This window comes from Macaca fascicularis, chromosome 12 (assembly GCF_037993035.2).
Source record: "Macaca fascicularis isolate 582-1 chromosome 12, T2T-MFA8v1.1".
In the NCBI taxonomy this organism is placed as follows: Eukaryota; Metazoa; Chordata; class Mammalia; order Primates; family Cercopithecidae; genus Macaca; species Macaca fascicularis.
Genome location: NC_088386.1, coordinates 94,111,392 through 94,136,977, shown reverse-complemented (window position 1 = coordinate 94,136,977; position 25,586 = coordinate 94,111,392). Strand labels below are relative to the sequence as shown.

Sequence of the window (25,586 nt, the reverse complement as noted above, 5' to 3'; positions counted from 1 at the left end):
AACTAATGATGCACTTGAGCAGTAACAGGTTGTCATTAGACCAGCATCTGCTCTCATCAGAGTTAATTATTCAGTTGCTTTGTTTTCCAAGTAGGTGTCTGGTAAAATTTAGCAGAATCTTAATTAAAACACATTTTCAAACTCCTTGGATGCTCATATCATCTAAAGGAATCAAGACAATTTCCACCATAAACATCAAGCTTCAGTTGAGCTATCAAAGGGAAGAAGGAATTCAACCAATATAAGTGGTTAGGTATTAACTCTTGGGATGCCTGAAGTGTGCAGATAAGGAAAACCTACCTTGAGAAACAACCTATTTTCCCCAAATTACCAAACAGTTACAGCACACAGTCAAATAGCAAGAATACTCATACACCTAATTTGCTTTCACTATGCGGTAGAGAAATGGGAATGTAGCATATGAACTTGGGACAGCAAAAAGACAATGTAAGTGTATGTATTTACCCTTGAATTATTTATTTAATCATTAAAATATGACATGCATATACATTTCAACTTCAAAATTTGGAATAAATTTTCAAAAAATGAAAATATTTGCCCAATTGACCACTGTTTTACAATCAGCTGCTAATGTATGGAAATACCATTCCTGGTTAAATCCTTAATATCAATATGAATACAACAAATGTTTGTAATTTCAATATATAATTGATAAAACTGTAACATGTATACTGATGTATATCAATGCAATACTGCTATATTAATATACTGCGAATACAAAAAATATGAAAATTTGGACAATGAGTCAAGAATAATTATTGTGTTTGACCTAATACTTAAGTACTTAGAAAGCATATTGCTAGAATAAAAGGTAAAACAATAATAATAACCAGGAGGAATAAGTATAGATATATTAGGGCAGTAGTGAGGGCAAAATCAGATAATGCTACCAGCACCTTCCTTAAACTGTAAGGATTGTAACTTTACCCTGAATTTTCAGTATCTATAACACTGTCTGGAGGATAAATGTGAGCTATTCAGTAAAAAGACTCTTTGTATGAAAACAAATAATGAATATTGATTTTATTCTGCCATCAAAGTGAGTATGGGGTTAGCATATCTCATAAAATGTGAACCTAGTGCTCCCGAAAAAAAATAAATTACATGCTGATTACTTAGTTTCACCAATTTGGATGTTAGGATATTAACTCCCCAGACTGGGTGAAGTCTACTTGAACAGGTATCTATTTATTGTAATTACCATATAGGTTTTTTAAAGAATAGAATTATAATAATAACATAAAATGTATTAATAATGTGTAAATTCAATCAGTTAATAAAAATACATATAGTTAATATGTCCAATGAACTATAAAGGATATTCAGAGGAGGCTTCAGCTTCTTCAGTTTCTTCTCATCAAGAAATAGCTGATAACCCTAAACCGGTATGACTAAGGCAGCTCTAATGCTCCATTTATACTTTTTTGTAATTCTTATTGCTCTAATTCCATACAGTCTGACTGCTCTATTATGCCTGTTTATCTAAATTTAGTGCCTATCTTTTTTTTCTTTTCTTTCCTTTTTTTAGAAACAGGTCTCAATATTTTGCCCTTCTGGACTCAGACTCCTGAACTCATGCATAAGGGCTTATTTTATTTTATTTTACTTTAAGTTCCGGGATACATGTGCAGAGGGTGCAGGTTTGTTACATAGGTATACATGTGCCATGGTGGTTTCCTGCACCTATCAACCTGCCATCTAGGTTTTCAGCCCCGCATGCATTAGGTATTTGTCCTAATGCTCTCCCTTCCCTTGTCCCCCGACCCCCGACAGGCTCCAGTGTGTGTTGTTCCCCTCCCTGTGTCTGTGTGTTCTCACTGTTCATCTCCCACTTAAGAGTGAGAACATGTGGTGTTTGGCTTTCTCTTCCTGTGTTAGTTTGCTGAGGATAATGGCTTCCAGCTTTGTCCATGTCCCTGTAAAGGACATGATCTAATTTCTTTTTTTTAAATGGCTGCATAGTATCCCATGGTGTACATGTGCTACATTTTTTTTAATCCAATCTATCATTGATGAGCATTTGGGTTGGTTTACTATTGTAAATAGTACTGCAATAAACACATGTGTGCATGTATCTTTATAGTAGAATGATTTATATTCCTTTGGGTATATGCCCAGTAATGGGATTGTGGGGTCAAATGGTGTTTCTGGTTCTAGATCTTTGGGGAATTGCCACACCATCCTCCACAATGGTTAAACTAATTTACACTCCCACCAACAGTGTAAAAGTGTCCTATTTCTCCACAACCTTATCAGCATCAATTGTTTCCTGAATTTTTAATAATCGCCATTCTTACTGGCATGAGATGGTATCTCGTTTGGTTTTGATTTGCATATCTCTAATGATCAGTGATGATGAGCTTTTTCTCATATGTTTGTTGGCCACATAAATGTCTTCTTTTGAGAGGTGTCTGTTCATATCCTTTGTCCACTTTGTGATGGGATTGTTTTTCTCTTGTAAATTTTTTTAAGTGCCTTGTAGATTCCTAATATTAGCCCTTTGTCAGATGGATAGATTGCAAAAATTTTCTCCCATTCTGTAGGTTACTGGTTCACTCTGATGATAGTTTCTTTTGCTGTGCAGAAGCTCTTTAATTTAATACAATCCTTTTTGTCAATTTTGGCTTTTGTTGCAATTGCTTTTGATGTTTTAGTCATAAAATCTTTGTCCGTGCCTAAGTCCTGAATGGTACTGCTTAGGTTTTCTTCTACGGTTTTTATGGTTTGGGGTTTTATTTTTAAGTCTTTAATACATCTTGAGTTAATTTTTGTATAAGGTGGAAAGGAAGGGGTCCAGTTTCAGTTTTCTGCGTATGGCTAGCCAGTTTTCTCAGCACCATTTATTAAATAGAGAATCCTTTCCCCATTACTTGTTTTTGTCAGGTTTGTCAAAGATCGGATGGTTGCAGATGTGTGGTGTTATTTCTGAGGTCTCTGTTCTGTTCCATTGGTCTGTATGTCTGTTTTGGTACCAGTACCATGCTGTTTTTGTTATTGTAGCCTTGTAGTATAGTTTGAAGTCAGATAGCGTGATGCCTACAGCTTTATTCTTTTTGCTTAGGATTGTCTTGGCTGTATGGGCTCTTTTTTGTTTTCATATGAAATTTAAAGTAGTTTTTTTTCTAATTCTGTGAAGAAAGTCAATGGTAGTTTGATGGGAAAAGCATTGAATCTATAAATTACTTTGGGACATATAGCCATTTTCACAATATTGATTATTCCTATCCATGACCATGGAATGCTTTTCTATTTATTTGGGTCCTCTCTTATTTCCTTGAGCAGTGATTTGTAGTTCTCCTTGAAGAGGTCCTTCATATCCCTTGTAAGCTGTATTCGTAGGTATTTTATTCTCTTTGCAGCAATTGTGAATGGGAATTCATTCCTGATTTGGCTCTCTGCTTGTTTATTGTTGGTCTACAGGTATGCTTGTGATTCGCACACATTGATTTTGTACCCTGAGACTTTGCTGAAGTTGCTTATCAGCTTAAAAAGATTTTGGGCTGAGACACTGGGGTTTTCTAAATATAGAATCATATCATGGGCAAAAAGAAACAATTTGACTTCCTCTCTTCCTATTCGAATACCCTTTATTTCTTTCTCTTGCCTGATTGCCCTGGCCAGAACTTCCACTACTCTGTTGAATAGGAGTCATGACAGAGGGTATCCTTGTCTTGTGCTGGTTTTCAAAGGGAATGCTTCCAGCTTTTGACCATTCAGTAAGATATTGGCTATAGATTTTTCATAAATAGCTCTTATTATTTTGAGATATGTTCCATCAATACCTAGATTATTGAGAGTTTTTAACATGAAAGGATGTTGATTTTTATCAAAGGCCTTTTCTGCATCTATTGAGATAATCATGAGGTTTTGTCATTGGTTCTGTTTATGTGATGGATTATGTTTATTGATTTGTGTATGTTTAACCAGCCTTGCATCCCAGAGATGAAGCCAACTTGATCTTAGTGGATAAGCTTTTTGATGTGCTTCTGGATTCAGTTTGCCAGTATTTTATCGAGGATTTTTGCATCGATGATCATCAGGGATATTGGCCTGACGTTTTCTTTTTTGGTTGTGTCTCTGACAGGTTTTCATATCAGGATGATGCTGGCCTCATAAAATGAATTGGAGAGATGTACCTCTTTTTCAATTGTTTGGAATAGTTTCAGAAGGAATGGTACCAGCTCCTTTTTGTACCTCTGGTAGAATTCGGCTGTGAATCCATCTGGTCCTGGGCTTTTGTTTTGTTTTGTTTGGTTGGTTGGTTTTTTTTGGTTGGTAGGCTATTAATTCCTTCAAGGCTTATTTTATTCTTTGCTTTTGCATTTGCTCAAGGCCTAGTCTTTAGGAATTAAGATTTTCATGGCGGACTGTAGCTTTGGGCAAACCAGCTGTGGAAGGGCAGTAGAGTCAATGCCTCTCTCAAATTTTAGTGTTCTGTGTACCACTGTGGTGACTGCAGGTCAGATCACCCAGCTCCTGCTGAGAAGAATATGCCATTAATCAGGTAACAGATGGATCCGAAATAGTGAATCCAGAAGGATGAGTTGCATTTATCTCTCAAGCATCTGTCTAGAAGTAGATGGGGATGGGAAATTCCAGCTAGTGGCACTAGCCTGTTGCAGGTCATTCAGGACTCCATTTACTTCCATCTGTTACTCCTGAATCTTCTTGGGCATTGTTGTTGTTTGCTTAAGTTGGGTCATGGTCACATCTTTATTCTAGCTCATGGAATGAAAGTAAAAAATGAAGAGGGTACAATAAATTACTTTTAAGTGAGTGACATAGTAGCTGTACACATCGCTTCAGTTCACATTCCATTGGGAAGAACTGAGTCCCATGAGCCGATGCTGCAGCAAAGTCCAGGAAATATAGTCTATGGTAGGTCAATCATGTGCCCAGCCAAATATATTTTTCAAAGAGATGGAGAGAATAGACTCTGCTGGGCAACTAGCATAGCTGGAAGGAAATAAGCTGAAACAGATAATCACCTAGAGTTCACCTGCCTTTAATTGAATCAGTCTTCTTGTGAATGAAATTAAAATAATGAATGAGAGTCCTCTATCTAAGCAATGCCTATGTATTTTCATTAAACAGCACCTATGTAACAGTTTCTCCAGGAATTACTGTTTAATCACTTTCCAGTCAATGTCAAGTGGAAGACCTTATGTTTCCATCGAACCCACCAAACAATTTTACCTTTGATCCTAGTTCTTGGAAGCATATAGTGATCCTGGGTATAATTGGGTCCCGCACTTCATTTTACAAATGAGAAAACTAAGGTGAAAGATGATGCGGTGGCTTATGCCTGTAATCCCAGCACTTTGGGAGGCTGAGGCAGGCAGATCATGAGGTCAGGAGTTTGAGACCAGCCTGGCCAACATGGGGAAACCCTGTCTCTACTAAAAATACAAAATATCAGCTGGACGTGGTGGCAGACACATGTAATCCCAGCTACTCAGGAGGCTGAGGCAGGATAATTGCTTGAATCCAGGAGGCAGAGGTTGCAGTGAGCCGAGATCACACCACTGTCGTACAGCCTGGGTGACACAGTGAGACTCAGTCTCAAAAAAAAAAAAAAAAAAAAAAAAAGGAAAAACAAAGAAAGATGATACAGTGACAAGAAATGGTCTCCCTATGTCTGAGATTACTAGCCTGGGAGTCTGGAAATCTGCGTCCTAGGCTCTGGTACTACTTCCTATCTCTTTCGTTCATTCTTTCAAGATTTACGTTGTATTATTTTAGTCCAGAGAAATGTAATAACACCAGGTGGCGGTGAGGTGGGGCTTCAGTGCTAGTCTGAGTTAAACCAGATGAAAACAAGATAGAACGTAGAAAGCTAAGTAAGGGACCACAAAATGAAACATCAACGTATTGGCCTCTGTCTGTCTTTCCATGATTACTCACCACAATCTCCTTTTATACACCCTATTCTGCTTATATAGCCTGTGATTTCTAGGTCTCATGCTCATGGAGTGAAACAAAACAGGGAAATTAATGCACGTATTACAGGGAAAATATTGCCCTTGTACAGAAATGCGCATCATTGTTCATATGGTCTTATTTAACATTCTTTGTCATCATCCTGTAAATCTTAATTACTACAAATTAATCTGAATAGAGCAAAAAGCAGTCTAGAAAATTGAATTAGAAAAATTACATTAGTTTACATCTCATAATTCATTCTTGAGTAAAGTTTGAGAGCTACTGGTGACTACTGTATTCCTCGTTGTGACATAAAAATTATTAGAACAGGAGGAATCATACTTTTGTCCAAAGCATTATTCACCCTCAGTCTATTGTGAGTATGATCTTCTTAGACTAGTTAAGGTTTTAAATTATCCAAAATCAACTCAATTCTAAACTCAAAGTAAGGATGTCATATCTGGAGGCCAATTCTGTATGGTAGCTAGAATAGCTTAGTATAGGGTTGATATTTGATTTTAAAAAACATTTTTCATAATTTGTAGATTTTATTCTTAAACCGTTCTTTTAGTATTTTAGTTTAGACTTGGTAACCTGTAAGGTTCAATGCTTCTTAAAGAACTTGGAGCTTTTCACTTTTCATTGTTAACTTTATTTTTCTCCCTTTCCCCCACCCTCCCTGCCTTCCCACCTTCCTTTCTTTTTCCTTCCCTTTCACAAATATTGACTCAGCACTTAGTATGTATCAGGTACCCTGCTAGAGATTAGGGCTATAGAATGAATGAGACAGTGTCTACTTGCACTAAGCTTACAATCTATTAGTGATAACAGATACTAACTTACAATTTTTCTAGTATTGTAAAAGTTAATAGTGCACTCTCTGGATTTGGGGATTTAAAAATCTCCTTTCACCAATTCTGCCCTCTGAACTTCTGGGAAATATTCAAGTTCAACCCAAAGAACATTCTTTGTTCTAAAAAAAAAAAAAAAAAAAAAAAAAAAAAAAAAAGCTTTTCATATTAATTTCAGCTCAACAAAAAGACTTCTGAAGTCAGGCTTCAGAGGTACACACAAATAAGTGGTTAATGGGACACTCGCCTATCTGGGCCTACCCACAGCTTTCCTATCCCCCAAAGCACTCCATGGCCAGAGCAATAGGGAGTTTTTTCAGTAAACACTGAATTGACTTTTGGACTCAATAATGCCAACTTGATTTTTTCAGTTACGCTGGTGATACAGTGTACTTATCTACAGTGGTTTGTGGACCTGCTATTATTTTTACGAGTTAGTCAACTTGAAATTTAAGAATGGACTATAAAGCCATCCCTTTATACAACCAGAAGAGAGAGAGAGAGAGACAAAGGGAGAGAGAGAGGGGGGTACTACACAAAGAAACTTAAAAATCCCACCACAACAGATGGCCTGTGCCATTTTGAATTTCCTCTCCCTAAGGAGTAAACTCTTGTAGAGGCTATTAAAGCTTCTGTTTGCTTGAGAAAATGCTGTTTCAATATTGATGGCTATATGTGTGTGACCTCCATCGAAAACAAAGTCACAGAGATTTGCCTTTAATTCAGAGGAGTGAAACAATGAGGTTGGAAGACTAAACCAACCCAGTGTCACATGCATCCTTGAGAACTGATTAAAGTGACAGCAGTGAAACAAAATTGCACCACTCAATACAAGATTTGTCTCAAGGAATAAAAATAAAATAGGCATATTACTCCTCAAAGACACATATTTTATTTAGTTGTTAAGAGTAAAGTGTTGGAATTTTTGAAGAACTGTTGCTATTTAATAGAGGTGAAAGTTTTAATGTGAATACTGCCTGTGTGAGCGCGTGTGTGCAAAGTTGGCGTGACACATTCTGCTCAAATTAGACTTCTAAATAACTAGTAACAGCTGTGGTGCTTAGAAATCGGTTTGGTTTAAATGATGATGTCATGTGCTTATATAAGTAAAATAGGTGTACTTATTGAATGGCAGAGTTTATAACTTACTCTTTATCTAAAAGAGACAGTGTAGGTACCTTTGTTTGGAGGCTATAAATATGCCACACCTAAAAGTAAATTATATTTTTCAACACACCTAAAATTTTTATCTTCATGCACTACTTAAAAGTATGTATGTCCATATATATAACAGAGATAAGAGCAGACATAAAAATTATTTCAAGGCAGCATGAAAAATTACCCAATAGTTATATCCTGTACCTGAATTAAGATCTGTGATATCGGTGACTGGGATCCTCCATCCATGATTTAAAATAATAATAATAAGAAGAAATAAGAAATTAATAAATGTCAGGAAACAGTCAAGTTTGTAGAATTACATTTTTATTTTCCAAAAGCACATTAACAGCAGAAGCTAGTAAATAAAAATTACTAAGAAACAATTATAATTAAGCTACTAATTCTCTTTTCTACAGTAAATACTGGATAGAGATTAATGTCAGGGAACATGCTTGCCCTAAAATTTAGAGAAAAAAAAAGTCATACAGTAAGCACAATGAATATTTTTAGCTGATCTGACTGTAATAATTTGAGAAATGGATGGTATTTGAGGGGAGAAAAGCAAGCATATTTTAAAATTAAGTATATAATGAAGATTCTTCTCTATTACTAGAGGTCTGAAATCATGAGTAAGTCTAAATCCGACATCTCTCTTCACACTCACAAAGATAGAAAGATAGCAGTTAGCAGCACAACATACTTATTTTGATATTGTCTTATAAAAGATCAGGTTAATTATAAAAGCATTATTCATTTATGTGAAAAGATTTCACGCATGTTCTTGATTAAAGAAAAGCTCAAAAGAAATGAATTATTTTTGTTTTGAAACTAAAAATATGGCTCTTTTAAATGCCTTTCCTTCCAAAACCTTAAAAAAGAGAGAGAGAGAGAGAACAGCTTCTCATTCAGAAACACAGGAGACAAGTGTTCTTCCAGGGAAGGCTACATTCTTCACTCTCTGCACCCCTCGTCTTTTAACATTGAGGGAATCTGGTGCTAACATACTTTCTTCACAAAATCACCAGTGCCTCTCATTTCAGCTATTAAGTATTTAAAGGCAAGTAGTTTGAGAGTGAGTCTATCTCTTCTTCTAATCCTGTGTGGGCTAAATAAAGTCCAAATTCTCAAAATGGCTTGCCATCTTAGAGAAAGAAGGAAGAAGTGTTTAAGAGGACACATAGAGGAAGAAGTGTTTCCAAAAGAAGTTATGGTGATATAATATGGTAAGCAAAAAAAAAAAAAAAAATGTTTGCTATGTCCTACACTCAGCTGGAACATCTCCTGTTTGGAGATATTTCACAAAACGATTTCACAGACAAATGGTTTAATGCATGGCCAGCCAATTTAGCCTTTATTTTAAATATATTCTTTATGCATATAGATATTTTGAGATTGTGCCTTCTGGAATGATTACTGAAACCACATTGAAAAGTCATTATGCAGAAACATGGGTGTACAAATAGTTCATAGCTTAGGGGAACTATAAATAGAACTGGCTGAATCTTGTTAAAGAGTTCATGTCCTGGTTATTTAAAAGAACTATTTTGATGGCATCGATTAGCTATAACACTTCTAATTAGCATTTCACTAAAATAAAGTACAAAAACAATCACACTCAAGTTTTGGAAAGGAATATTGATGAAAAATACACTGAATTGAAAAATGAAATATGGTCTAATTCCAACAACAGGGAAAGTTTTCTTTTTCCTTTATGTCATAATTTTTTAACTCTAAGGACATGTAAAGCAAGTACCTGTAACTTTTTGGTTTACATGTTCTAGAAACCAACGGTAATTGAAAAATATAGAAATACCTAACCAGATTCTTAAAATTTCATAATTGTTTGGAACCAAGTGATTAATACCCCATAAATCATTCTAATATTATGTGACAATGACAATTACATGTGTTTTTGGTATGACACTAGTTACTATCAAAGGGGTTACAAAATGTGATTTTTAATTTTTAAGGTATATTTATAAATTTGATACGATAAAACTGCATGCTACTCTTAATAAAATCCCAGCGTCTTATCTTAGGAAGTAGTCCTTGAGTTATGATACCCTCACTGTATTGTTACTCTTCTCAGGGAATCCTTAAGTGACTAGCAGTCTCCATTTCAACCTTCCCACTTGGTTTTTCACATTTAATGGATAATTGCTTGTATTTCACAATTTTAGGAAGAAATGGACAATGTTTTGATACTTTTGGCAGACTACTAAAGGGTGCTGAGATATAGTTAACATTGAATATAAATATAGATATGTATATGTCTGCATGTAGGTATGAAATATATTTGCTGATGTGTATATACATGCCTGTGTACATACATACATATATCCTGCTTCAGCAATTTACGAGATCACAACATCTATCTTAGTAAAAACTACCTTGTTTGGGGATTACTGTGCACAGTCTTAGCCCTGAATGAGATTGAAAGTTCATAACTTCACAGACATTCATGGCTAGTTTTTTAAACTTTGATGAGTTTAAATTTTACATTATTAAACAACTTAGTTATCTATTGCATGAAACTATTTGAAAGTATTTAAGGTATGACTTACTCATTGATACCAGATTTTATAAGCTTTCTATATATAAAACTATTTTAAAGCATTCCATCTATTAGACCCAATATTAAATATCACTGTAAAAATAAGAAATAAAATATTGGATGACCAATTCAAACACCCAACACAAAATATTTCTATCATATTTTTCATAGGAAAATAAAAAATAAATGCCTTATCTCAAACTACATAAAGAAAGATAGTTTAGGTTCTTATGTAGTACATGGGCATTGGAGTGATTTACTTGATTTTCACATAGTTCTTACCCTTAACATATTTATACTCTTTTCTCTGTCCCTCCATCTCTTTAGCTGCTAACAAGGGTAATGTCAACCCAGCTGAAACTGATTAACCAACAACAATCTCATTTTAAATCCGTTATAAATAATTTAAATATACGAACCTCATGAAAAGTGGTATGCTACAACATGATGCTTTAAGAGTTCAAACAAGACTGTGCCATAATATTTCAATGGGACTAGCTGCTTCATTCTGTGTCCTGTGAAGCATTATGCTTATAGAATACTGAGGTACATGGTGGGAAAATTAAGGCCATGAACAGCAGGAAAGATGTTTTTACAACATATGCCAATGAAATAGTCATTTGCCATCACTTACTTAAATGAACCAAAAGATAGATAGTATTTTGGGCATTTATCCAAAAAGGAGGGTCTGGTGGGGAATGCAAAAGCTTCAAAACTAAAGGAAATCACTCTGAATGCATTTCAAACTAAAAGCTTATGGTTTAATTTAGATCTGCCTTATTAACCCATATTAATGGATAGTAATCACTTCAGTTATGATCTCCATGTATTAAAATAATATTTTCATAAAGGGCACAATGAAGTTGGATATATGTGGGGAAATAAAATGATTCAAAAAAACAGCTAAGCTTAAATGATACCTCCATATGAACTTGGACACGTCTTTCACTTCTTAAGTTAATCAGATTATTCAATCATAAAAACATATTCAAACATACAAGGAATACAGTACAGTTATTATTTGTTCATTCAGGAATACCTCGTTGAAGAGAAAACCAGATACCTTTTTGGCTCTCATCAGGCCAGTAATAATAATCTACCATCAGCATTAATTGGTTCTGAGGCAAGTATCTGACCTAAGATGGGCCAAGCTAGATCTGAAGATTCTTTAAAAATAAACTACATATGGAGAGCAGTAAGTTGCTGGTCAGGTTGTGATATGTGATGCTTGGAATTCACTGGTTAGGGCCGGGCGCGGTGGCTCAAGCCTGTAATCCCAGCACTTTGGGAGGCCGAGACGGTTGGATCACGAAGTCAGGAGATCGAGACCATCCTGGCTAACATGGTGAAACCCTGTCTCCACTAAAAAATACAAAAAACCAGCCCGGGCGACAAAAAAAAAAAAAAAAAAAAAAAAAGGAATTCACTGGTTATGTTTCCTGCCAGATGGACTGAAAGATGGAAACCAGTGTTTGTAGCAGAGAATAGTGTCCTAAAAGCATTCACAGTGTTGTGTATCCATTAACTCTGAGGGCTTACTGGACCCTTGCTGGTCTCAGAGTTACATTAGGTACTCCAGTGTCCTTCAAATACCTCTCTTCTGTCTAATACAGCGAAGTCATCTTCCTATTCCTTGTGCTCAAAAGAATTATAATTAACATACCAACAAATCAGCAAACATTTCTGATCATTTACTTGATGCCTACCAATTCTGAAGACATTTGGAAGAATCAGTAGATTTAGACACGGTACAGGAAGGTGCTATTAACTCATCCAAACTATTGTTATCCAGCACACATTAACTAAATAGCTACTATGCATTTTACTAGGACCTTAATACAGAAGTGTGTAAGGCACAGTCTTGGCATAAAAGCCAAAAATTGGAATAAATAAAAGCAAAAATGATGGCGCAGTGGCTTACACCTATAATCCCAGCACTTTAGGAGGCTCAGTTGAGCAGATCACTTGAACCAAGGAGTTCGAGACCAGCCTGGACAACATGCAAAAGCCTGTCTCTACAAAAAAATACAAAAACTAGCTGGGCATGGTAGGGTGTACCTGGAGTCCCAGCTACTTGGGAGGCTGAGGTGGGAGGATCCCTTGAGGCTGGAAGGTGGAGGCTGCAGTGAGCCATGATCATGCCACAGCACTCCAGCCTGGGATACAGAGCCAGACCCTGTCTCCAAAAACAAAACAAAACAAAACAAAAATACAGGCACTTAACATAAATGAAACCTAGTGTGTAGTGTAGGAAAGTCTAAGTTGCTTAGAGAAGCTAAACACCAAATATAGTGGTTGAGGGAGGTATCTCTCCACCTGGACCTGAGGGCAACCTTATAGAAGCCTATCTGGGGCTAGGAAAGCAGCAAAGAATTCCTAAACTCTTCAGAAGCCTCCTCCCTGCAATTCTCTCCCATGCTCAGGCAGAGAAGTTTTGAGAAGCCTGGAGAAAAAAAGAATTGCAGTGGGATTAGGGTGGACAAGAGTGGTTTACATTATGACCAGGACCATGAAAAGGACTATGGACATCAAAAGCAGGTGCCAAAACAGCATGACCATAGACCATATAGAAGAAGGCAAAAGTCAGCAGGGACCCAGGTCCACACTCAGACCAGACTCCCTCCTGCCCCTTCCAGGGTCCTGATGAAGGATGGGATGTAAACCCAGTCGCCACCCTCCCATATAGATCACCCCAGATGAGAAAGAGAGGCAGTAGAAGCCAGAACGTTCACTGTACTAAGTTTACATTCTGAACTGATAACATTTAAAACTATGACTGAGATAGCTTGAAGGGGCAGGTTTACTTTTTTTTTTTTTTACCCCATGGAGGACTCATCAGCTAGTTGAGTTTAGTTACAATACATAGAAGTATTTTAAATCTGTTATAATACATAGCCATGTAAAAAGTCTGAAAGAAGAAACTCATATATATTAAATAGTGAAATGCACCATTCATTAATTATATAATCCCCCCAAGATTGTACAGTTCCTGAATATGGATATTCGGTCCCAGAAGACAGAAAACATAATGTAAAAATAACTTTCTATTTACATAATATAAATTATTATTACAAAATTGAATTTTGGTGGTAAGACATATTGATATTCAGTGAAGAAAAAATGCTTTAAATTTGTGACTTGCTATAAATCTAGAAGATGTAAACTCCAGACTTGAACTTGGAATATTTAGGTCCTAGCTCTGTCTCATATGAGTGTGTTCTTGAGTATGTCACTTAACAGATCTGAGATATATTTTATTAACCTGTAAAACAGAGAAAATAAAACATTCTTTACCTACTTCATATAATCGTTGTGAAAACCAGATGACAATATATGTAAAAACACCTTAAAACTTCAAAGCTTTACAGACATACGATTAAAAATGTAACGCTCAAATAGCAACTCTTTCATAAAGAGTACTTAGTAGGTGGCCTTGATTACTCGAAAATTATTTACGAGTGGCTAGAACACGATGTAGAAGCAAAGTAACCCCAAATTTTTGATGGTTTAATATAACAAACTTACATTTCTTGCTCATGCTATATATCTAATAAAAGTTGGCAGGAGACTGCTCCACAGTCGCTTAGAGCTCCAGGCTAACAAAATCTGCATCATTTTATAATGCTGCCATATCAAGCAGTGGCATCAGAATTTGCCACATTACTGGAACAGAAAGTATATGGGGTACATATACACCTTAACTGCTTCAGATGAATGGTAACACACTTCTCTTCCTTTCAAGGCCCATTGGCCACAATTTTTTACATAACACCCACCTAACTGTAAGGAAGAAACTATTTGCATGTGTCCAAAAACAAAAGAGAGAGAAGTGAATATGAATATGCTTTATAATCTCTAACAAAAAGACACCATGAGAGATAGAAAAGATTTATAAAACCTGTTAATATATTTTAAAATAAATATTTAATTGGGAAGATGAAGCAAATATATATAGGTGTGTGTGTATATATATGTGTATATATATTCATTAAAACATAAGTAAGTGCAATATTTCTAGTGACTATCACTTCAGAATGCCCAAAGGTGGAACATATGATGAACCTCACTGTTTTTTCTGAAAATCACACATCTTCTTTTCTTCTGGTAAGAGTATCTTTATTTTTCTTTTGCAGAATTATAATTTGCATCATCTCAGCCTATGTGCCAGAGGGGTGTATGACCCAGAAGTGACCATATTCAATTATTCCAGCAACAATGACAGGAATATGACCCTAGTACAGGCAAATGTAAGTCAATTATAAAATTATTTTTGTACTAATGATGGAGAAAATTTCTTTTTCCAGTGGAATTACAATTTGAACTGAAAATATAAGCCTGGAGCTGCAAGAGGTCATCACATGGAAAGAAGAAGAAATGTTTTTTAAATGGGAAACGAATAAAGAAGAATTAATGACATCAAATCAATGAATCCAGCAGAGCCTGAAAAAATACAGCAGTGCCAATAAATTCTCCATTTTGTTTCGGTTGAGTTTCTGTGGCTTGCCATGGAAACAGTCCTGACATACATGGGAACCTTATGGATTGGAATAGTTGCACTGGGCTTTACAAGGAACGAGTGTGAAAAGTGAGCTCTGGAAGATAAGTAGGACTTAGACAGCTCCAGAGGAGGTGCATGGATAACATCAGTGATGATTAATAGCATAAGGAAAACACAGAGGCAGTAATGATGCATATTGAATTAACTGGATTGGAAAGTATATGGTGGTTAATAGTGACAAACAGAATTGAATGAGTAGTGCAGAAATATATTATAAAAGATCATAAAATTCAGGCAGACTATTTTTAATTTGGTAAAATAAGCAGTGGGGTGCTGTGCAAGAAGACAATAAAACACAAGTGAAACAACAGAAACTACAGATAGCACAGATACATAGAGTCTCCTAAGCTATTGACATTATCAACTCCAGACAGTAAAACTATGCTTACCAAATTTGAGTAAATAAAATACAACCTTAAATTTTTGGCAGGAAACTTGAAACTATAAAAATTGCTACGGCAAGTTTGAAAAGAAACAAATGTGAAATTCTAGAATAGAAAAATAAATGAAATTAAGAACTAAGTGGATGGTTTTAACAGAATATATATACATATCCAGAGAGCAAATTAGGAAACCATAAAATCAGACAGAAGTAGTTATTAAAAATAGTAAAAGAAATGTTAAAATGATGGAAAAGGAGTAGGGTCAGAAACATAAAGAATACTGTGAGAAGTTGTAGTATATGTAAAACAGAAGACCCCAAAATAGAGGAGAAAAAGCAAAGGACAAAAGCAATTTAAACACAAAATCCCTAACAGTTTTATCTTAAAAAACTGATAAACTACATGAACCTATCAACTCAAAAAAACAAAAACAGGGATCAAAAGCAGTATTGATGAGAAATAATTACATAAAAAGGAGTAACAGTTATATTGGCAATGACTTTTCAAGAGCAATATGGCAATGGGATGACATTAGAATAAAATTTTCTGTATGCTGGAATAAATAATCACATAACTAAAATTGTATGTTGAGAAAAATATTAAGATTAAGAGTTAAATAAAGACATTTTTGAATGTAAAGAAACTGAGATAGTTCACACAAACTGAGAGTAAAGACATTCTAAAGCGTGATCCTGGAGACTGATTTGAGTGCTGACTCCAGTTCTTGCATGGTCAATTAAATAGTAATAATAATAATAATTTTAAAAATAAAAAATAAAGTATTATCCTCAGAAGGAAAAAAGTGATCCTGAATTAAAAGTCAGAGATGCTAGAAGAATTCAAGGAAAGTGATGTGGTAAATATGTGGGTAAATCTAAGTAATCATCAATAGTACATAAAACAATAATAATGAAGCTGTTAGAGGCTTGCACATACTCACACACATAGGTTCAACAGCATTACAAACAACAAATACAGTCAATTGAATTAACGTGTTCTAAGTTTCTTCCATTGTTTGGAATGAAAATAAAATTATCAATTTTAGAAGCTGATAAGTAAAGTTCACGTGTTATGATTTCCAGAGTATCTGCTAAAAAAGAGAAAAAGAATATATACTTTTCAGACTTATAAAATGAAAAGGGACTAATATAAAGGAAATCCTTAATCAATCCAAAAGATAGGAAAGAAAGAAAGAGAAATATTTGGCAGGTATAAAAAATAGAAAGCATTTGGCAAGATAGTATATTTAGACCTAAATATACCAAAAATTACAGGAAATTTAAATTTTTAACAAGCAAATAGACAAATTCCTAGTAAATAAATCTTCAAAACTGACACAAGAAGAAAATGAAAATTGAGTAATCCCAAACCAAAGAAATAGAATCCGAAAATCTGGAGCCAGATGTCATCAGATTAATTTAATCTTAAATGATTAAATTAACCATTTAAGAACAATAGAAAACAAGGCTTATACAAACTCTTACAAAAAAAATTTAAAAATAAGGTATGTTCTCCAACTTAGTTTAAAAAATCAGCATAGCCTTGATTTCAAAAGTCAATAAGAAAAGTAAACAAAAATAAATCATGACAACTTCAAACACCAACCATCAAGTCCAAAAATCCTAAACAAAATATTAGCAATCCGAATATGTAAAAATGATCATATATCATGAATAACTTGGGATTATTCCAGGAAGGCAATTGTAGCTTAATATTAGAAAAAATATGTAAAGGGGATTTACCACATTAAAGAACTAAACATTTTACTTTTTATTTTTACATTTATTTATTTATTTATTTATTTATTTATTTATTTATTTTTGAGATGGAGTTTCACTCTTGTTGCCCAGGCTGGATTGCGATGGCTGGATCCTGGCTGACTGCAACCTCTGCCCCCAGGTTCAAGCTATTCTCCTGCCTCAGCCTCCCAAGTAGCTGGAATTACAGGTGTGTGCCACCGTGCCTGGCTACTTTTGTAATTTTAGTATGGATGAGGTTTCACCATGTTGGTCAGGCTGGTCTCGAACTCCTGAACTGAAGTGGTCCTCGACTAAGTTCTAGAATTACAGGCATGAGCCACCGAGCCCAGCTGGTAAGCATTTTAAAACGTTTATATGATCATCTAAATAGTGGCAATAAAATTCAACATCCATTGATAGTAATCAAAAATTAAGTTAAACATTCTTAGAAAACTAAAAGTAAGGTAAATTCCTGTATTTGCTAATAAAGATTTTATTCTAAAAGAAAACATAAGTTGTACTAAATTGGGAAATATTGACATTTTTTCATTTGCATTTAGAAATGAAATGAGAATACTTACTATCTTCACTTCTAAGAAATCTGTTACTGAAAACCCTAGCTTGTTAATTAAAACACAAAAAAGTTAAAATGTGTAAGGATTGAGCAATAAAGTTGGAGTTATTTAAAAATGATTTGATTGTATAAATAGAATATTCAATTGATTGTAAAAATAAGTCATTGAAGTTAAAACAGGTATAACAAGATTTTCTTTTGAACTTACTTTTACATATAAACAATACAAATTTGGTAAGCAAAAAATTGTAAAGATATTATAGATATTAACATAAAATACCAAATGTGTCAGATTTACTCTGAAAAAGATAGGAAGACCCATATATCAAAAACTACCAAGCATTACAAATAATAAATAAATAAGGTTCAAATAAATGGATAATATATTGAATTCATTGATTAGAAGAATAAGCATAAAAAGTCAATTATCTCAAGATGTTCTGTAGATACTGAATAACCCCAATTTGTAACCTAACTTTATTAGTCACTTGTTCATTTATTTATTTATTTATTTATTTATTTAATCTTTCTGTCCTCTTTTGCATGTTCTTTCATCTTTTCTCTTCTTTTTTTGCCTTTTCTCTTCCTTCCTTCCTTTCTCGTCTTTCTTTAATTCTTTCTCTCTCCTTCCTTCCACTATGGAAATTGTCAAACTAATTAAAACTTTATATGAAAATTCAAAAGACCAAGAATAACCATCATACTCTTAAAGAAAAACAAAGTGAGAGGATTGATCTGCCTAATAAAAATTTTTATAAACTCACAATTACATCAGTATAGTATTGCTTTGGATACAAATAAAACAAAAGAATCAAATACAGACCTCAAAAACAAATCCAGACATATATGGTAGTTGATTCATTAAACATGTCACTTAGGTACAAAGGAAAAAACAAATCTTTTTAGTAAATGCTCTTGATAGAGATGATGAGGGAGGGGAATAGGGGTAGAAAGACTTCTATCCATTACTATACCTCAAAATATATTGCAAGATGTTGTAAATCTTAATGTGAAATGTAAAACAACAGTGTCTCAAAACAACTTAGGAAAGTAATTTCATGATCTTGGGTTTATGAAACATTTCTGAAACAATATACAAAAAGCACAAATCATAAAACGTAAGGAAGGCTGCCAAGTCTGACTTCATTATAATTAATATTTTTTCATCAAAAACATTATTAATAGTGTGAAGACAGTAAAATACATGGGGAAGTCATTTTTAGTACATATAACCAAAAGGACTAATATGGAATATAGAAAAAACTTCTATGATCAATAAGGTAAAATTAGAATTTTAATAAATAAGTGGTACAGGTTGGGCACAGTGGCTCATGCCCATAATCCCAGCACTTTGGGAAGCCAAGTCGGGTGGATCACGAGCTCAAGAGATGGAGACCATCCTGGCCAACATGGTAAAATCCCGTCTCTACTAAAAATACAAAAATTAGCTGGGAGTGGTGGCTCACGCCTGTAGTCCCAGCTACTAAGGAGGCTGAGGCAGGAGAATTGCTTGAACCCGGGAGGCAGAGGTTGCAGTGAGGCAAGGCCGCACCACTGTACTCCAACCTCACAACAGAGCAAGACTCCATCTCAAAAAAAATAAATAAGTGAAAAAAAAAAAAAAACCGGTACAAGGGAACAAATAAAAAGCAAACATTTCATTAAATAATACCTATAAATGGCCAACAAACATATGTAACATTGCTCAGCTTCGTTTGAATTACAAATTCAAACTACCAATGAGATGAGTGACCAGATCTGCTAAAAATTACAAGGCTGTCAATAACAAGTGTTGATCAGGATAGGGAGGAATGAGAACTCTTACACAGTGCTGATGAGTTTGTACATATTGACGACTGCTTTGAAAAACTAATTGGCCTTACCTACTAATATCAAATATATGCATATTCTATGAGTCATCTATTTTACACACACACACAGACACACACGCACACACACATAATGCTGCTATTTTCATAGCAGTGTTATTAATAATAATCAAAAACAGAAACTCTCATACATTGTTGGTGCGAATATAAAACGGTAGACCACTTGGGAAAACAGTTTTTTGCAGGTTTTCATATAAACAGATACTGTCAATGTGACCCAGCAATTCTATTTCTATGTATTTATGCAAAAAAAGTGAACATATATGTTAATTTAAAATATATAAAATGTTAGCAGAAGCCAAAGACATCCTAGAAATGATCTAAATGACCATTGGGTAAAGAAATTGTGATAGTCATACAATGAAAACTGTACACTAATGAAATAAACTACAACTATAAGCAAAGGTATTTACAAATTTCTTAAGAGATAATTTTGACCAAGGATTCCATTTATAAAACATTCAACATGGACATTTATAAAACATTCAACATGTTTTCTGTTCCATTGCTTTCTGCTCAGATATTTATTATTTTGTCTCCTGCTTACATTAGGTTTAATTTGCTCTACATTTTTTAGTTTCTTATGATGACATCAGAGGTCTTTGATTTGAGACATTTCTTATTTCCTAATATGTACATTTAGTGCTATAATTTTTCTCTCAGTGCTGCTTTAGTTCATCTCACAAATTTTGATATGTTGTATTTTTATTTTCATTAAGTGAAAAAAATGTTCTAATTTCCCTTCTAATTCTGTCTCTGACCAATGGGCTAAGTGTGTTCTTTAGTTTCCAGATATTTGGGAAGTTTTAAAGGATTATTTTATTACTTATTTTAACTTAGTTCCATTGTCATCAGAAAACAGGCACTATATAACTTGAATCATTTTAAACTTAGTACCACTTATTTTATGGCCCAGAACATGATCAATTTTAATAAATATTTTGTGTGACTTTGAAAATGATGTATATTCTGTTGGTGGGCAGAGGGTTTTATAGGTGTTAAATCGACCAAGTTGGTTGATAGTACATATCCAATCTTCTTTCTCCTTATTGACTTTGTCTACTTATTTTAACGATAGTTGGGAAGGGATTATCAGACTTCCTAAAAACATTTGTGGATTTGACTATTTCCGCTTGAAGTTCTATTCATTTTGCTTCAGATGTTTTGAAGCTCTATTACGAGGTAGGCATATAAACATTTAACATTGTTATATCCTCACGATGAATCATGAAGTCATTAGGAAATCACCTTCCTCATTATTAGAAATATATTTTCCTTGAGATATACTTCTGATATTAATATCTTTTCAATTATTTTAAAATTTAGTGTTATAATAGTATGGCATATTTTCCCCATTCTTTTAGCCTATTTGTATCTTATATTTAAAGGGCATTTCTTACAGACAGCAAACAGATCTTGCTTTTGTATCCAATTTCAAATTCATTCCCTTTTAAATTGGATATTTAAATCATTTGTACTTAGTGTGATTACTACTGTAGTTAGTTTTGAATCCAACATCTTGCTGTTTATTTTCCATTTAACTCATCTGAAATTTTTCCTTTTTTTCTATTTGCCTTCTTTGGGGTTAATTGAACTTTATGATTCCAATTTATTTCCTTTGTTGGCTTGTTAACTATAATTTGTTGTTATATTATTTTAGTCGTTGCTTTATGGTATAGTATATATCTTTAAATTATTGTAGTCTATCTTTAAGTGACATAACCACTTTGTATATAACAAGTTTACAATACTATGCTTTGTTTACTCTCTTCCTGATTTGTGTTATATTTGTTATACATTTTACTTTTACATATATGATCTGAACAACATTATTATTTTCTTAGTCAATTATATTTTTAAAGGATATTTTTTAAAATATATATTGTCTATATAACCCACATAGTTATTATTTCCAATGCTCTTCATTGTTTTTTGTAGAGCTATATTTTTATCTGGAATCATTTTCCTTACATCTGATGAACTTCCTTGTCGTGAGGGTTTGGTCCTGATGAATGCTTTCACCTTTTTTATTCCTGCAAAACATTTATTTCACCTTTCTTTTTTGAATATTTTTCACATGTATAAAATTATAGGTTAATAATTTTATGTTTTGTTTTCTTATTTTCAGAAATTTTTAAAAATTTAATTATTGTGGGTATATAGTAGGTGTATTTATTTGTATATTATGAGGTACAGGAGATGTTTTGATACAAGCATACAATGTGAAATAAGCATGTCATGGAGAATGGGGTATTCATCCCCTCATGTACTTATACTTTGAGTCACAAACAATCCAATTACATTTTTAAGTTATTTTAAAATAATACAATTAAATTATTGACTGTAGTAACCCTACTGTGCTATCAAATAGTAGGTCTTACTCATTCTATTTACTCATTCTATTTTGTTATACCTACTAACCATCCCACCTCCCCTCCAGTCCCCCACTACCGTTCCCAGCCTCTGGTAATCATCCTTCTACTTTCTATGGCCATGTTTTAAATTTTAGATCCCACAAACAAGTAACAACATGAGATATTTGTCTTTCTGTTTTCAGTAATTTAAAAATGTTGCTGCACTGTTTTATCATTTGCAGTGTTGTTGACAAGCATTTTGCTCCCATTCTTATCTTTGTTCCTCCTTGTGTAATATGTTTTTTTTTTTTTCTCTAGCTGTTTTTAAGATTTTCTCTTTCTCACTGGTTTTGGACAATTTGGTTATAATTTGACTTGATATAATAGTCTTCATACGTCCTAGAGTTGGAATTCATTGACATTCTTGCATCCCCAAGGTTGTATTTTTTATAAAAATTGGAACACTTTCACCCACAATTTTTTCAATTTTTTTTTGTTTTCTACTTTCCAGTGCTTTAGAAATTCTAATTACGTGTATATTTCACTGTTTTAAGTTATTCTACATCTTACTGCTTCTATGTGCATTTAAACTTTTCCCTGTATTTTCCATTTTGTATAGTTTTAAATACCATATTTTCAAGTTGACTAATCTTTTCTTCTACAGTATATAATCTGCAATTATTCCCATTCAGTATAATTTTTATCTCCAGCATTGTAGTTTTCATCTCTCTAACTTTGATTTGGAACTTTTATTCTCTTTTTTAATTTTTTAAATTTTACTTTATTCTAGATCCAGAAGGTACACATACATGCTTGTTTCATGGGTATATTGTATATTGGTGGGGACTGGGCTTCTAGTGCCCATTATTCAAATAGTGAACCTTATACCCAATGGGTAATTTTTCAACCCTCACCCCCTGTCACTCTTCCCCTTTTTTGAGTCTCCAGTGTCTATTATTTCTATTTTGAGGTCCATGTGTACCCATTGTTTAGCTCTACTTATAAGTAAGAATATGTGGTATTTGATTTTCTGTCTCTGACTTAATTTATTAAGGATAATGACCTCCAGCTCCATCCATGTTCCTGCAAAGGACACACTTTCATTCTTTTTTATATGGTATAGTATTCTGTGTGGATGTATATCACAATGTATATCACATTTTCTTTATCTAGTCAACCACTGATGAACACTTAGGCTGGTTCCATGGCTTTGCTATTATGAACAATGTGTAATAAGTATACGAGTGTAGGTGTCTTATTTATATAGTGATTTTGTTGCTTTTGGGTAGATACCCGGCAGTGGATGTGCTGAGTTGAATGGTAGTTCTATCTTTTTTTCTTTGAGAAATCACCATACTGTTGTCCAGAAAGCTTGAACTAATTTACATTCCTACCAACAGTGTATATGCATTCCCTTTTCTCTGCATCCATGTGGATATGTTATTTTTTGACATCTTAGTAATAGCCATTCTGACTGGTGTAAGATTTTAACTTGTGATTTTAATTTGCATTTCTCTGATGTGTAGTGATGTTGAGCACTTTTTATGTGTTTGTTGGTTGCTCGGTTGCTTGTATTTTTTCTTTTAAGACATATTTGTTCATGTCCTTTGCCCAGTTTTTAATCGGGTTGGTGTGTATTTTTTGTTGTTGAATTGTTTTAGTTTCTTGTACATTCTAGATATTAGTCCTTTGTCAGAGGCATAATTTGCAAACATTGTTTCCCATTTGTAGGTTCTCTTCTCACTCTGCTGATGATTTCTTTTGCTATGTGGAAGATTTGTTAAGTCCCATTTTATTATTTTTGTTTCTATTGCATTTGCTTTTAGGGCATTTGTCATAAATCTTTGCCTAGACCAATGTCCGGAAGAGTTTTTCCTAGGTTTTTTCCTTGAATTTTTATAGTTTCAGGTCTTACATTTAAGTCTTTAATTCATCTTGAGATCTTGAGTTAATTTTTATATACGGTGAGAAATAGGGTTCCATTTTCATTCTGTAGTTCTCAGAATAACTGTAGAACATGCTGGGAATGCAATATCTTAAGAAGGAACTGTTTGGAACAGCCTGGGCTCTATTCCTGTCCACCCCAGAACAGGATGTCCTTCAATGCTTTACCCCCACTGTATCACTTCCCCCAGATCATAAAATTCAGGATAGGCTGCTTTCTGGGTTCTTTCACCTTCATTGCAAGTGGGGCACGTGCAAATGAGACTCCCTCTACTCTAGGCAGCTTTCCTGAGCACTGGGGGACTGACTAGTCGTAAATCCTAGGCTTCTGTTGTCCCATACTGCCTATCTATAAGTAATAAACCCACTTCATGGAACCTGTGTGTGAATATTGTGTCTAACTGTACTCGTGCAAGCAGTAAAAGTATAGTCCGAGATACAGAAATGAAGTGGCAACCAGTGCAAAGTGAACCCGGTTTGCACTTTTTTGTTGTACTGGTCCATTTCTCCAGTGATATATCAGTCCCTTGCCTGGTGTTACAAACTTGGCTGCGATGATTCTAAGGCCAAGTTGGAAAAGGAAGATGAAAGTCATAATTAAATGTGAAGAATTCATCTTTTTATTTTCAACTCAACACCTCACTTTACTGTGTTTGGGACTTCTAAGATCAAAGTCTACCTCTCCATAGAATACACCTTGAATCTATCTTCTGCAGAGACAAGAGAATAAATATGTGTTTTCTAAGTGCTCCTAACAGACTGTAAATGAACTACCCTGTTTTCAACCCAACTTCACGTTGTTGCTTTCAGATGTGTGTGGAGCTCCAGCATCTCCTTCGGTTACTGATCCTCTCTGGAATTCTCCATTGCAAATTTCCTTGTTCACTATTGGCTTCTCTCACTACAGAGTGTGAAGTATTTCCTTTCTCCATTTTGCTTTTTCCTAAAAATTTTATCTTCTGAAATTCAGTTTACTTCTTAAGTTTTCAGTCGTTTACTTCCTGTCCTGTTCTTGCCTTTGTGTGTTCATTACATTACTGCCATTTTAGTACAGTATGGGAAGCTTTTGTACTGAAATGCAAATTATCACTTTAAAGTTGGAACAAAAACATTTTTTGCTTGCAAAAACCTAGTTATTAAGAAAAGGCTAAACAGATCATGAGAATTCAGAAGAGTAAAATAAACTAATGAATGCCTAGCACCCTCACGTGTGTGTGTATAAGTGTGTCTGCATGCATGGATGCACTCATACATGCACACACATATGCGAATGCATGTGAGAGAGAGTACAATTAGGAAAAACAGGTTTGTTCTAAAGGTTTGATCACAATTATGCATTGCCTTCTCTGGTGTACTCCATCTACTTAGAGACTTCATATTACAGTGGAGATTGGTCCCCATTCAGACTTCCAGTGGAGCTGGGTTCTTTCCTGTGCAATGGAGAAACAGTAATATCTTTTCCTTAATCATTGCAAGGTTAATGGCTGAGACACCTACAATAAAAGACAGATTAACAAGAGAAAATCACATGTATTTATTTAATATATGTTTTACATAGCATGGGAACTTTAAAAAATGAAGACTCAAATATATAAAGAAAACTATTTGTTTTGCTTAGGTTTAATAAAGAGTAGAC

At 34.2% G+C, this 25,586-nt stretch overlaps 1 long non-coding RNA gene across 7 annotated transcripts in view; it reads left to right on the top strand.

Annotated features, from left to right (window-relative positions):
• LOC102120992 (uncharacterized) overlaps positions 1 to 25,586 on the top strand; it is a 260,960-nt gene that overhangs the window by 68,367 nt on the left and 167,007 nt on the right. For all 7 annotated transcript variants that reach the window (XR_012420976.1, XR_012420978.1, XR_006691111.2 and 4 more), the window contains one exon: positions 14,643 to 14,756. This is a non-coding gene — a long non-coding RNA (uncharacterized lncRNA). The remainder of the gene's footprint in view (positions 1 to 14,642; positions 14,757 to 25,586) is intronic.